The 15,160-nt window shown below is 30.5% G+C and overlaps 1 protein-coding gene across 1 annotated transcript in view; it reads right to left on the bottom strand.

Moving 5' to 3' along the window:
- The window catches only part of LOC143204166 (uncharacterized), a 243,729-nt gene that overhangs the window by 169,335 nt on the left and 59,234 nt on the right, over positions 1-15,160 (bottom strand). The gene's annotated exons all lie outside the window — the stretch shown is intronic.

The following is a 15,160-nucleotide window of genomic DNA, read 5'->3' as shown; positions in this document are numbered from 1 at the left end:
GAAAGCAAATTATTTTTCCAGAAACTAATTTTTGAAATTCAGATACCGAACTGATGAGTTGGAGGTTACGTTACATTGTCCACTAATCAGTTTCAGTCTTATAATCAAATAACACTAACCATTATTCAATTTATTTGTCTTTACAGCGTATTCCTCTAGGTTAGTGCATATTTTTTCCGTCTTTGTAACAAAAACTGCTTTCTCTTGAAGTTGTTAGGATACTTAATTAAACTATTTTTTGGACTTTTTTTGTAATACCTTTTCCAAATAATCTTTTTTCGATCATATCTTGTTTTTATTAATATTTTTCATGGATTTATTGGTGCATCAGTGCCAACAATACCAAAACAGTATAACAAATAATGTAAACAAATTCAACTGAAATATTAATCCCTAGTTTCTAAAGTAAACCTAAAGACAATTGTGAAAATAAAAGGTTTCAGCATATTTACTGATGATTAGAATGAATTTTATATTAATTTTTCTTCTTCTAATTAACTATATGCTACATTACTTGCTTTGCTGCTATTTTCGAAAGGTGTTGTGATATTTTCCCAATGGCTAACGGAGAAATTGGCAGAGACCTAGGTTCTAATCTAGTGTTCACATCTGCTTATCAAGAACTTTATACTACTGGTTTGCAGTAGTTTCACTAAGATTATATATTTTCTGCCTTCGATGATTATGAGTATTTTAATAGATTCATTTTTAATTCTTCTAGGTGTAGATTTAGTTGTCACATGGGCATTACAAATTATTTTCTAAAATTTGTCGAAGAGCTAAGTGCAAAATAAAAATTTCATTTGTTTCGCTTGTGGTGTAACGTTTTTAATACCATTAGAATTAAGTACAATTTACTCAAGTTTTTACTGATTTGTTGTCGGAGAAATTTTATAAGTTTTTAGTTGGTGTCCTTGGTTATCGATTATTTTGCTATTAATATCAGAAATTAAAACTGATGTTAGTTTTTGAAGAAAAATCCATATAATGTTGTTAAAAATTATGTCTTAAATCCGTTAATTTGATGTTGTTAATGAAATAAATATGATAAACAACAAAAGTCACACTTTAACAATAATTTTGATGGTGTTATGTATTATACGTCATTACATTCGTTATTACTTTGTTCTCTTTTTAGACTTTCCTTAACTATTATTCCTAGCTTCTATTAAGAAACAAAATCCTTCATGCAAGGTGCGAAAATTGTCATTCCAACTGATTATTCCAAAACTTCGAACTGGTTTGTTATATTTCCTCACTTGTCTTGTGGTCTAGATGGTGGTCAGTTGAGATTTGAGTTCGAAAAGAACCGATGAATAGTCCACCAGCGCTATAGTCTACGTTTTGCTATTTTACTACAATTTGGAAGATTCAAATTCATTATCAACACTTTTCGGTTTCTTCTGATACATATTTGATATCCTGACATGTTTCTAATTTGTTTCAGCAACAATCGTCTTTGTTTTCTTGGACTGTAGACACTATCATAAGTATACGGTCTAACAACTAAAAAAATAATCTAACTTTCACATATTTTTAAAGTATCACATTACTTCACCTATTTTTCTAAACAATTGTTTTCTGACATACTTATGTTATCTCAGTATATCCATAATACCTTGCCGCAAATAATTTGTAATCGATGCATGAATTGTATGAGTTTAGAAATATGAGATATGCGAAATTTGAACATATGACACAATATCTAGTGAATGCAGCAATTTGGATAATATTTTAAGTACATTTAATAAAATCTTCGTACAAGTAATTTTAACAATAAGCTTGGATTAATATGCACATTATGTTGACCAAGTAAATATAAATTACCTCATTAAATTTAAAGTGTTAACTGTCAACCACCTGTTAGCTGTCATTGCCATCCATATGCATATTGCATTATCATCTTTAAATACATTATTATCGATTATTTAAAGTAAATTTATTTACTATTTCAACTGAGGTTAGATAAGGTTTTATATTGATTGGATTGCGCAGATATCAGCATCTGCCAATATGCAAATATCTACACAAATATTACGAAATATTTATTGATTTATAAGTAAAATTTTTGTAAATATATAAAACACCCTGTATATAGATATTAAAGGCATTCTAGAGGTTTCATATAATTTCAGGTCGTTATTGAGAAACGCTAATTAACGAATAACCTAGGAGAATAAAACTAATAATCTTACTAATAATAATAATGATAGAATAAAACAAAATGTTAATGAATATTTAAACTAGACCTGACTAATATAATTAAAACGTGTAGTTAAACGGTTCGCCGGTCTCCTACGTATTCGTTTTCGTTCTCTCAAATTCCACGTTGTAGAGTAGTCGAGACATGAGAACGGGGGCCTATTTTGCTTAAGCTATGTTCGGAGCAAAAGTTGTTAGCTTCTGTAGGTGATACGTAAGGCACAATAAAAAAAAACTAGCAGAAGAAATTAAAAAGTCCTATAAACGTTATACAATGCAAAGTTAGGTGATAGATATTTTTAAAAATAAATTATATATACAGAGGGTTTTAAGATATTTTTTAAAATCTGATCGGCTGGCGTATTTATGAAAGGCTTTTTTTGCAAGGGGGAGCGTTATTGCAGTCGTGATGTATTTTATTTAGTTTAACATATATTAATCTTGTGCCTCATACAGATGCTTTGATTGCTTTTCTTTTAATACATTGTTAAAAATATTAGAGTTACATTAAAGACATTCTTGATGAAATCAGAAGGAGATAGATGTGGTGAATGAAGCTATATTCAACAAAAAAGTGCCGTTTGATAACTAACTAACCCTTTTTGAATGAAATATATTTTCTCTGGTGGTCTTTGGAGTTTTGTCATGTATCCGTGATTTTTTAATGATATTTAATTTTTTTTTGCGCAAAAGATACTTAATCAGTACGTGAAAATAATTTTTTAAATTTGTTTCTTAGTGGTCTCTTGTCAATAGCAAACTAAATGAAGCAATTTGTTGAAAATCTCACAGTACTATTAATAGATGACAGTCAAGGGCAGCAGTGGTGCTCACTCAACATTTAAGGCACTGATTTTTTGTGTCAAAACTAGTGACATCAAACTACCCGCGTATTATTGCAGGATATATTGGCTTCATAATAATGTCCTCAATATTATTATTAGCCAAGAATTTTATACTTAATATATATTTATTATAATATATTGGTTTTATTATGGTTTTTTAACATTATGGAGTAATATTACAGCTATTGCTCAAAGCCTTTTTCCATAAAGTACTATAAAATATGTGTTATTTTATCTGATAGATAATTACATAAATCTATCAAATGGATTCCGCATAAAATATACTTTCTTTTTTTGTGGCGATATATTTTGTTTCATATTTTACTTAATATTAATTTTAATCCTTATATTATTCTTTAACTTTTCATGTTAGGCATTCTCATGTTAGGCAATTATATTAAGATTTATCAGTTGTTGTAGTTTTTAAAAATATCTTTGGTGCCAGGTTTTTGTACTTATTACTCTATCAATCTGAAATCTATGAAGATATACACGATATGTGGATTAAAACGTACAGAATTGATACAGAAATTATATTAAAACAGCTGTATAAACTGTGGAAGGTTTTTCAAATGGTTTTAACAAATTCAGAGAAAAAAACATATTGAATATAATATTATAAAGTTAATTATAAGAAAATACAATAAATTAAACTCTTATAAACATGGACAGTCAGTTAAAAGAATAATTTAATATAACCCTGAAGCCGACGAACTAATTTTGACATGAGGTAATCATATTTGTACTGATATATCGATTCTAATTATTTAATATTGGACACAAATCGTATCATCCTTAATTATGCGCCAGGACATTTAAATATTTGTGATGTTAGCTTGGTGCGTTTTTTTGTCTTAAATATTTAATATTAAGTACGTAATTGTGAATCAAATAATATTTCTATAATACTAGAGTTTCACCTGTTTTTTTTTGAGAATGTTTGTAATTTGTTTAATAGATGAATCGCTTGGTGAAAATCCGTCGTATTACACAGGTTACATGGTGTAATTGAAAGGAAATATGTCTTCTACTGTTGACATTGATGTTAATAAACTATCCAAATCAGTGTAAAAACGCCTATTGTTTAGAGGTTTTCTACAACAATGGAGTCAAAAATCTTTGGATCCTATGGTTCATTGATAATAGTCAAGGAAAAATTCTTCTATACAAAAAGAATTATGACCTAAGTTGTAAAGACATACACAGCCTAATGCATCTGTAATTCACAAAATAATAATTACATATTTGCCAGCATTTTAAAACAGGACAAGCATTATTCTAAAATAACATTTTGATATGACAACCAATCTTAAAGATGTAATTGTGAATGAAACAACCTGTTGATAATAGGACGCATTATATGGTTTATTATTGATTGTTTCTGATTTCTTTGCCAGCATCATCAGGTTTATCATCACTAAGAGGTATTTCAACTTGTATTTAATCAGTAATTATCAGGAATTATGTCTTCTATTGTTGATATGATTACTAGGCCATCCAAATCAGTCCATACAATGCCTCTTTTTAAACATCACCGAAGGCAAAGTTTGGTTATCTTTATTAGAAAAAAAATTGAATCTTACAGTTATTTTGATACATTCAACGGAAAATCCTTTATCAAGTAGTGTGGTAAATTTTTGTTGTTGTAACCTGTCAGTTATTTTTATAAGACATATTATCACAACTGCAACTAAAACATATATAGTTCCGGCAAGGTTTTGAACACTTGAAGTCAATATATTCCATTTTTGAAAATATATTTTTAACTAAAATTATTCTAAAGTTCTAATTTGGTAATTGATAACCCACTGACAGAAGAATAAGCACTAACAACAGACAACAAGCCTTCTATCAATATATTAGTGCGGTATTCATTAAATCAAATAAGGTAGCGAAATTGACAATATTTGTTTCTCCTATGTCTTGTTTTAATCTCATCAGTTATGTTAGTGTATATAGTTGAGTAGTACTATTTTGTACTGTGTATTTATATTTCTTTTACATGGTTTACCACCATTATAATATTTAAATGTTATTCTCCAGTACTAAGCCAAATTTGACTAATATCAATTAAAATATGCGAAGCAGTTTAACATAAAAATCAATCGTAAATAAAGTCTAATATATGAATGACTATATTACATAATTAAACTTTCAAACAGAAAAATATTAAGTTTTGAAAATTTTGAGATACCAACCTATCTACAGAGCATATTTCAATCAAATCTATATCAACTTCTATCTTTTGAGTAAAAAACATATATAAAAAGAAGAAACATAAGAGTATCATAATAAAAATACCATGTTGGTTGCTCATATTTGTTCATAAGAATTGTCTATAATATTTGTCTGAATATATTTGTTTGTGTTCATATTTATTGGCAATAACTGAGACTATGTACTCTAATTGTTACCTTTTTACAAGAGATCCTATCGTAGTTAGATCAACTGAATCTTTGTTGGTGGTGAGAGATAAATCTTTAAATTACTTTAAGAGATAAAAAATTTACCACATTATCTTTAATATCCATATAATTAAGAATTCATACATAGTTCTTTCAATATGGTAATATCAAGAGAATGGACAATTTGATATATTATATTGATATTTGGAGTGCGCTGTGTGATAATTATATGCTACTAATATAAAAGATAATAGTGGTTAGATTATATATTGTTAAAATAATTATTATTTAATTTTTATTAAAGGGTTTTAAACGTCTGACTTGATGATTGATTAATATGGCGTGATGAGCACTCGTCGTACCAAACAAAGTTTTATTGTCTGTATACAAATATTTTAACAGTTTTAAGAGATAATTATGGTATATTTGTTTGGTGTTGGTTTGATTTACGCGGTGGTGCTTTTCGTGCTATTTATATGCAGCCCCAGGTACCGATGCGGACGAGATGGTATCGCTTGCCGTTTCCGTGAAATTCTTAGGTAAATTCGACTCTGGCCTTATCTTCCCTACCATCCGTGTTTGAGATGTAACAGTTGTTCGTCGAGGCTGGCATTAATTCCCACCTACATGGCGAGGCAACGTGTTGTTAAATGTCGCTTTCGTTGACGAATTGAGACTTCGTTCACCACCCGCGAGACACAGCGCAATAACAGTATAAAATACATATCTCTCTAATCTGAGAAACACTGAATACTAATTAATATAAAGTCGGTTCTTAGTTAAACGGAATGTCTTTTATGTAACGCCAGTATTTAGAGAATAAATTCGGTCCGTTTGAGTCTCCTGAATAGAATTTAATTAGTTAGTTTATTATTTCGAGATAAAGCAGCGTTGTCCTGGAAAGCTAGTACTTTATTAGTTGAGAAAAGTCATTAAGCCATTGTAATAAAATTTGTATTTTTTAGATTGTGATTATCTTTTAGCTCAAAAAATCAATTAGTTATTGTTATATTTGGACCAATACACTAGATGAGTACGTACCCCTGTTTATAAACTGTCCACGTAATCTGGTCCATTTTCAAAACGAGATGTGAATCTACAATTTGTAGATCGTAACCTCCATTAATTGTAGTTTGTTGAACGATGAACAAAATGAATCTTTTAAATAAATATTAAGTGCTTTATTCGCTGCTTTTAATTTTCACTACCTATCCTTTTCCTTGCCAACTGATTTTAAGTCGTTATTACTCTATGAACAAAACTATTGCAAACAGTTTTAGCACAAAATTTTGTAGAGGTTTATAGAGAAAACAGTTTCTTTTTTTGTTGTTTGTTAACACTGTTTGTTATCCCACACTGTTTTTGGGAGATTAGCCTAAATATTTTAATGATGGTCACTAAAGACAGGTTTAAAGGCTATATATAATAAGGTTAACGCGAAAAGACGTATTGGATGCCTTATTGCGTAAAGAGCACTGAAAAAAACCTGAAGGAATCATTAAAGTTTATTATTGTTTATTATATTTTATATATATTAATCATTGAAGGCTATTCACGTAATTAAAAAGCAACTTGAATTGAATGAAGATGAAGATGATTGAAGAGATGGTGAATTAAAGTTAACAGACGTTGAGAAGCGGATTAGCATCTACAAAATGTCGTTCACATCTAAAAAACGAAGTCCAAAATGAAAACGCAAAGTTGATTGATCAGATATAAGATATTAATCTTATTGGATGTTTCTTACTGCAAGGCCATTTAAAAATATTTCGATAAAATTATATAAGAACTTCCTCTATCAAGTGGTTAAAATTATGCAGGATTATATATATATATATATATATATATATATATATATATATATATATATATATATATATATATATATATATATATATACATTATATATATGTAATAGCAGGTTGTGGTATGTCACATTTATGAGTTTTATGACACATACACTGCCTTGCACTACACCTATTTTTGTTTCTTTTATTGTTGTAAATGCCATGGAGATTATTTTAAAGAAATAAATTAATAAATTAAATATCGGGGAATAATTGAACTGTTTCCATATTATTTGAAAACTAATTGTTGGCGGCATTGTTATATGATAAAGCTGATCATTGGACAAATTATTGCAGCTGAACTATTCAATTAACGTTTTACCTTCATAACTGCTGAAATTATTTTAGTATTAAACAAAATCAATAACGGGGCGGCATTAATAAACATTAATAAACAATTTATGCATAAAAATTATTTCGTCTTGTTAAAACATATCATCGTAAAATCCTGGGTTTTATAATAATAATCAATAATTAAATTTGTTACTGCCTAAACTCTTATAGGCAACAGCGCCACCATCATCATTATTTATATCACAAAATGGAATTATATTTATATTAAACAATATAATCCCAATTTAACAAAGCCGGTATTTTGCTCATAAATTAAACAATCCTTATATATATATACATATATATATATATATATATATATATATATATATATATATATATATATATATATATATATATATATATATTATATTTATGTAAGTTGTGATATGTCACATATAAGACTTCGTTGCGCTACACCTATTTTTGTTTCTTTTATTGTTGAGTAAGCTTCTTCTTATTTAACTTTAAACATTCTAGCTGCAATCTAGTAGTTTAAAAGTTCAACGTATTACTTCGGTAATATTATATGGAGATAATACATGACTCCCTTATGCCACACTTTATCGAAGGTTTGCACCACGTTCGTGTATATAGTTTTTTTTCTATTTCTCTTCGTGAGTCCACAATCTGCCCTATTGGCAATAAGTATTTCTTATGTCTATATTATATATACATGGCATGTAGAAAATCACTTCATTAAGCAATCTTCTGTATAAAATATTATCTTAATTAATTAGTCTTATTCTAATGCTTATTCTAAACTCTACATATGTCCAGTAATCAGATCAGGTGGTGTTAAACGTTTTAGTCTACGCACTTCACTATCACGTCGCATATTTAGCTGATTAGCGAGTACATTGGGACGCACTGACACTCTTTCGAAGTACTTCACACAAACACGTTGAATTACACTCGTTATAGGTTCTAGAGGAATTTCGCATTGTATCACTTTATTTGAAATATAGTACGGAGCATCAACAATGGCACGCAACACCTTATTTTGGAACCGTTGAATGATGGATATATAAGATTTGATAGCGGTATCCCATAGTTAGATTCCATATGCCCAAATGGGCTTGAGTATAGACTCATGCAGCAATACTTTGTTATTTAATGATAACTTGGATTTGCGCCCGATGAGCCAATACATTTGATATAATTTTAGTCCCAGTTGTTTCCGTTTAGAGAGTATGTGCTTCTTCCAGGTTAGGCGTCGATCCAAGTACATACCAAGATATTTAACATGCTCTGTTTGGGGGAGTTGATGATGATTGATATTCACTGGTGGACATGTTCTTCTACGCAGGGTAAACGTTATAGGCGTGGAGTTTCAACATGTCTTCAACCATAATTGTATTTGCTCCAGATGGGTTTGTAGGTTTATTGATGCTGTGACTGGATCTTCATGGGATGCTAAGATTGCTGTATCGTCTGCATATGTTGCCACAGTAGTTATTTTTGTGGTGGGTAGATCAGCCGTATACAGAAGATATAATACTGGCCAGTACACTACCTTGCGGAACTCCTGAATATATGGGATGTAATTGGGTATGTTCATCGCCTTGATTTACAAGAAAATGTCTAACAGTGATATACGATTTTAGTAACTGATAGCGCGTATGAGGGAGAAGTTTCTTTAGTTTAACCTGCAAGCCCGTATGCCATACTTTGTCAAAAGCCTGAGATATGTCTAGAAAAGCAGCCGAACGATATCTTTTGACATTTAGGTCAGCGTTTATTTTGTTTACAAATCTATGCACTTGTTCTATATTCCCATGCTTATTGCGAAAGCCAAACTGATGTTCTGAAATAATTTTTCTTTTTTCTAGTATATAGTTTAGCTTTTTTATGTATAATTTCTCGAAAACTTTCGAGATTATCGTTAATAAACTTATAGGTCGGTAGGAGTGGATATAGTTGAGCAAATTCTTCTTTCTTCGCTTTTCAATGATTCTATGTATCTGGTCAATTGCTAAGTATTAAACCCAAACAGGTCCTCTAAAATTAACAAATCTTTTATGATTTTACAATCAATGATTGGTTTTGATGATTTTAACAGGAGTTTTTCAAATACTTTGGTTAATACCGATAGCAACGAAATTGGTCAATAAGATTTCATTTGGTGGCTTACCAGATTTCGGAATTCGGATGACTTCAACCATTTTCAAAACATCTGAGAAATGTTTTAATCGGATTGCCGCATTAATTAGGTTGGCTAGTTTTATGCCTTTCTTGGTAAATTTTTCAGTACTTGTCCAGTGTATTAATAAGTCATAGCCGGGATTTCCACCAAAGAATTCACAATTTGCTTAGGACTATTGTAGTATAAAATTCTTGACACCTTGCATTGGCTAATGTAGACTTTGTAAAGGTGATTAAAGCTACAGGCACGATTTTTTTCGCACTTTACAGTCATACTCGATCCACATTTCATTACTCGTAATTATTCGTTTCAAAAATAGTTTAATTTGGTTCACTCGTTTTGCTAATTATGTCGACAACAATTAATGTTTAAAACAGATCCAAAAATCCGAAAATGTTAAATAGTGAAAAATAGATGGATGGTAATTATTATGGGTTTAACTCGAAAATTATTCAAACATTGATTTAATTATTATAACATTATCTTATACCATCTTGACCATCTGCTGAAAAACCGTAGAGAACATTCTGATAAATGTTCCAATAACTTTAACAGATTAGATTAAATCATATTTGGGTTGTAAAAAATAGCAAGAACTTTTTATCCTGCGAAAGGTCTTTATAGATAATTAATTATTTAGTATATTCCGCAAATATCGCTAATCGACTTTAATATGCTTGAAGAACTGGCATTTTGATGAAATTTCGTGGTATGAACGTCTCAACTGAAAATATCGAAGCATCTATATCGATATCGATATCGAAAACGTAGGCATATGAATATTGGCCTTTGAAAGCGACAAACAATAGAATAATTAAGAAATTCAAGTTGTGGCCGCTCCAAGTTGGCCGAAATATTTCCGTTCATAACATTATGAGTGATATATTGGAAATGTTTTTCATATGACCAAACGCCTGACATATTATTGTAGATTTAATACTATAAATAGTTTTGTTGTTATAACTTATATTGTACACATTTTTTATCATTGTATAAAAGTTCAGATAGTTCAATATTAACTGTTGCAATTTTAATTTAAATAGTGTCCTTGGTTTCTAATAAATAAATACATTTGTTAAATAAATATTTTCTTAATAAATAAAATAACCTACAAATTAACAGTTCTCATGTTGTGACTATTGAGGAGATAAACAGAGTTAGTAGAAATAATTTGAAGGCAATTTCAAGCTTTGTCTACGAAAACAGGAAGAATTGTATTGAAGTGCCATGGAGATTATTTTAAAGAAATAAATTGAACATCCAGGGATAATTGAACTGTTTCCATTTTGATGTATAACTGAAAAATCTGGTAACGAAATAGATACCATCAAAACTTAACAGATATTATTTCAAAACTAATTGTTCGCGGCATTGTTATATGATAAAGCTCGTCATTTGACAAATTATTGCAGCTGAACTGTTTAATTAACGTTTTACCTTCATAATTGCCGAAATTATTTTAGTAATAAACGAAATCAATAACGGGGCGGCCACTAAAGGATTGTTTAATTTATGAGCAAAATACCGGCTTTGTTAAATTGGGATTATATTGTTTAATATAAATTTAATTCCATTTTGTGATATAAATAATGATGATTATTATTTTAAAACCCCGGATTTTATGAAGATTTGTTTTAACAAGACGAAATAATTTTTATGCATAGATTGTTTACGGGCTTATAATATTAATAATTTTTTAGTCAATATATTTTTCATACAGTTTTCGCTTTCTGGTGCTGGTAAGGAATGGGTTGGACGCCATGGATTATATATGCGTAATAACAACATTATATATATGTAATAGCAAGTTGTGGTATGTCACATTTATAGAGTTTTAACACTGCCTTGCGCTACACCTATTTTTGTTTCTTTTTTTGTTTGGTAAGCTTTTTCTTATTTAACTTTACTGAAATGTAGTAGTTTAAAGGTTCAACGTATTGCTTCGTATTATAACATTACATGGAGATTATAACAAGTCAATTAAAAAGCCTCCTGTCCACCATGTAAAACACATTTTTTGGCAAAATTGCCCTTGCTTCAAAATAGACCTCAGTTTCTGCGATCACCTTTTCATTCAACAGAAAATTCTTCCCAGCAAGCATTCTTTTGAGATGTGAGAACAGGAAATAGTCGCTGGGGGCCAGATCTCGAGAATACGGTGGATGGGGAAGCAATTCAAAGCCCAATTCATGGATTTTTGCCATCGTTTTCACTGAGTTGTGACATGGTGTATTGTCTTGGTGAAGCAGCACTTTCTTTTTTTTCAAATGCGGCCGCTTTTCGACGATTTCGTCGTTCAAACGGACTAATAATGCTATGTAATAGTTGCTGCTGATGGTCCTTCCATTTTCAAGGTATTCAATGAAAATTGTTCAATACGCATCCGAAAATACAGACGCCATAACCTTGTCAGCCGACTGTTTTTCCACGCTTTGGAGCGGGTTCATCGTATGCTGTCCATTCGGACGACTGTCGGTTGGACTTCGGAGTGAAATAATGGAGCCATGTTTCATCCATTCACACATATTATTGCAAAAACTTGGGTTTATTGCGCTTGATCATCTTCAAACACTGCTCCGAATAATCAAGTCGTCGTTGTTTTTGGTCAAAAGTGAGCTCGCGTGGCACCCACTTTGCACAGAGCTTTCTCATACCCAAATATTCGTGAATTATATGATGTACACGTTCAGTTGATATCTTTGGTGTGTCTGCTATTTCATTCAATTTCAATTTGTGGATTTTTTAAATGTTTTTTTCGGTAAGAACCTCTTTTAGGCGTCCACTGTGTCCACATCGGTGCTCATTTCTCCACATCTAAACTTAGCATACTAATCCTTGATGGTTGATTTTCCTGGGGCAGTGTCCGGAAACTCGGCATCAAGCAAAGTTTTTGCTTCAACTGTATTGTTTCCCTTCAAAAAGGAATATTTTATCAATACGCGAAACTCCTTTTCATCCATTTTTTTCCAAAAACAAAAGTTGCTTCACTCAAAATGCTATAATTCACGAACTAATGATCCGACAGCTATCAAATTTAGACACGGATCTTTTGACGGTTAGAGCTAACTAAAAAACATACGGATTTAATTCTAGTGGCGCCATCTATGTGTCAGGCCGGGGACTTTTCAATTGATCTGTTAGATGACTCCCTTATGCCAGAGCTTATCAAAGGTTTGCGCTATGTTCAGGAATATAGTTGAGCAAATTTTTCTTTCTTCGTATGCTTTTTCAATTATTCTATGTGCCTGGTCAATTGTTGAGTGTTAAAACCAAATTGGTCTACTATAATTAACAAAACTTTTGATTTTACAATCTATCATTGGTTTTAATCATTTTAACAGGAGTTTTTCAGATACTTTGGATAATACCGATAGCAACGAAATTGGTCCATAAGATTTTACTAAGCAATGAGTTGGAAAATTAGTTTTCTCGTGTCTTCCAAAGTGAATTTATTCATATAAAATTCCCAAATTAGTCAACGATATATGTACCATTTTGATCGATGACGTTTTGTTAATTTTCTGTTAAAACCATAATTGTATCAGAACTGATATAGAACTTCTAAGTTTTTGGCGTAAAACTAAACCAAGTCATTTTCAAAAACTTCTTTTAAAGTCATATTGACGCCTTTAAGAGTGTTTTCCAGAATTCAGAACAAGTGGTGGTTGGAAGGACAAACTCCGGGCATACGGTGGATAAACCAAACCCAATAATCTCTCTAAATTTTGCCGAGTCAACAAGATGTTTTTGATCTAGCGTTACCGTAATGGAAGAGACAACGTCTTCCATTGATCATTTTGCAGATATCGTAAATGCATTAGGGAGAATGCAGTGATTAAATTTATTTTTATCAAGAAAGATATATAGAGGAATTAACAGAACAAACTAAAGAGAAATACAGTGATATCAAAATGTATTTAGAAGGAAACACTGTACCGAAGGGCACAAGATCTAAGCGTAAAAGGTAATATGCTATATAATAAAAGTAAAATAATAACTGGAATATACAATAGTTAATTGTATATTCCATTGGATTGGGCCTCCAGGTGCTACAACTACATAAAAAAGAGTCTAGAAACTCATGGGTGGTATGGAAAAAAGTTCAATGTAAATATAATCAAACACAACCCTAATCTACAAACTATTATAACTGTATATTTAATAGTAGATAGAGTTAGATAGTAAGACTACCTTTCGATAATATATGCATTAGATCTACTATAATGTTAAAATAAATTATATTCGATAACATTATTTTTGTTTAATCATTTTATTTAGATTAGAATTTTGTTGTATGTCAAAACCACCCTGAACAAAAGCTCAGCGTTGATACGGCAACATTACGACGTTTTCTAAAACAGCAGTAATATACATAACTAATCTATAACAAACCATTTTTCTTCAAAAAAAAAGCACTAATAAGATTAACGAGAAAAACATGAGAGCATATTACATATAGATGGCAAAATACGATAAGAATTTGTTACTATTTTGTAATGAAACCAACATCAATTCAATAGCAGTATCACGGCATCCTCCAAGGAGCAAGAAACTTCGAGGACCTCGAAAACTAGCCGAAACACACAAAACATCCAGAAAAAAACTTTCCTGCGATCAGAAACGATTGCCCGTGTCCACCTGGACCGTCACCAATCGGCCTCGAATTTTTTCACGTTCCCCAAATTCGACAAGAAACCGCCTGGCCCCGATATTACTTAAACTTTTCTTATTTTATTCCGCTACATTCCTTGATACAACTTCGCCGGCAACGGAATATGCATATAAATAAGTTTCGCTCCAACTTCCGGACGTATCCGGGACCATTTTTTAGTTTTATGTCGCATCTCGAATTGTTTTTCTCCGCGTTATTTGTCTCCCCGGTCGATTTTTCGCCGACTCTTCGGGTCCCATGACCGTTTTGTTCTTCCAAGTTCATTATCGAAGAAATTCCTTGTTATTTATCTTTATGATGTTTTTCATGTGTGTTGTCTGTGTGTTCGTATTATTGAAATGTTGACTTAAGATATGGATACATATGGATACAATAATATGAACACCTGACATATTTATTACAACATATTTTAAATAAAATCAAAATACTTGTATCGAATATCGATCTGGTGGAGCCAAGTCATGCCAGGAAAGGCATCAAGCATATTCAATTGCTCATTCAATATGTATATGTATTCAATTGCTGCAATATATATATATATATATATATATATATATATATATATATATATATATATATATATACATATATATATATATATATATACATATATATATATATATATATATATATATATATACATATATATATATATATATACATATATATATATATATATATATATATATATATATATATACATATATATA

The sequence above is a fragment of the Rhynchophorus ferrugineus genome, unplaced genomic scaffold, assembly GCF_030347505.1.
Source record: "Rhynchophorus ferrugineus isolate W39M unplaced genomic scaffold, kcgeb_rfMv2 rfM10, whole genome shotgun sequence".
In the NCBI taxonomy this organism is placed as follows: Eukaryota; Metazoa; Arthropoda; class Insecta; order Coleoptera; family Curculionidae; genus Rhynchophorus; species Rhynchophorus ferrugineus.
This window is presented reverse-complemented; position numbering and strand designations above follow the sequence as displayed.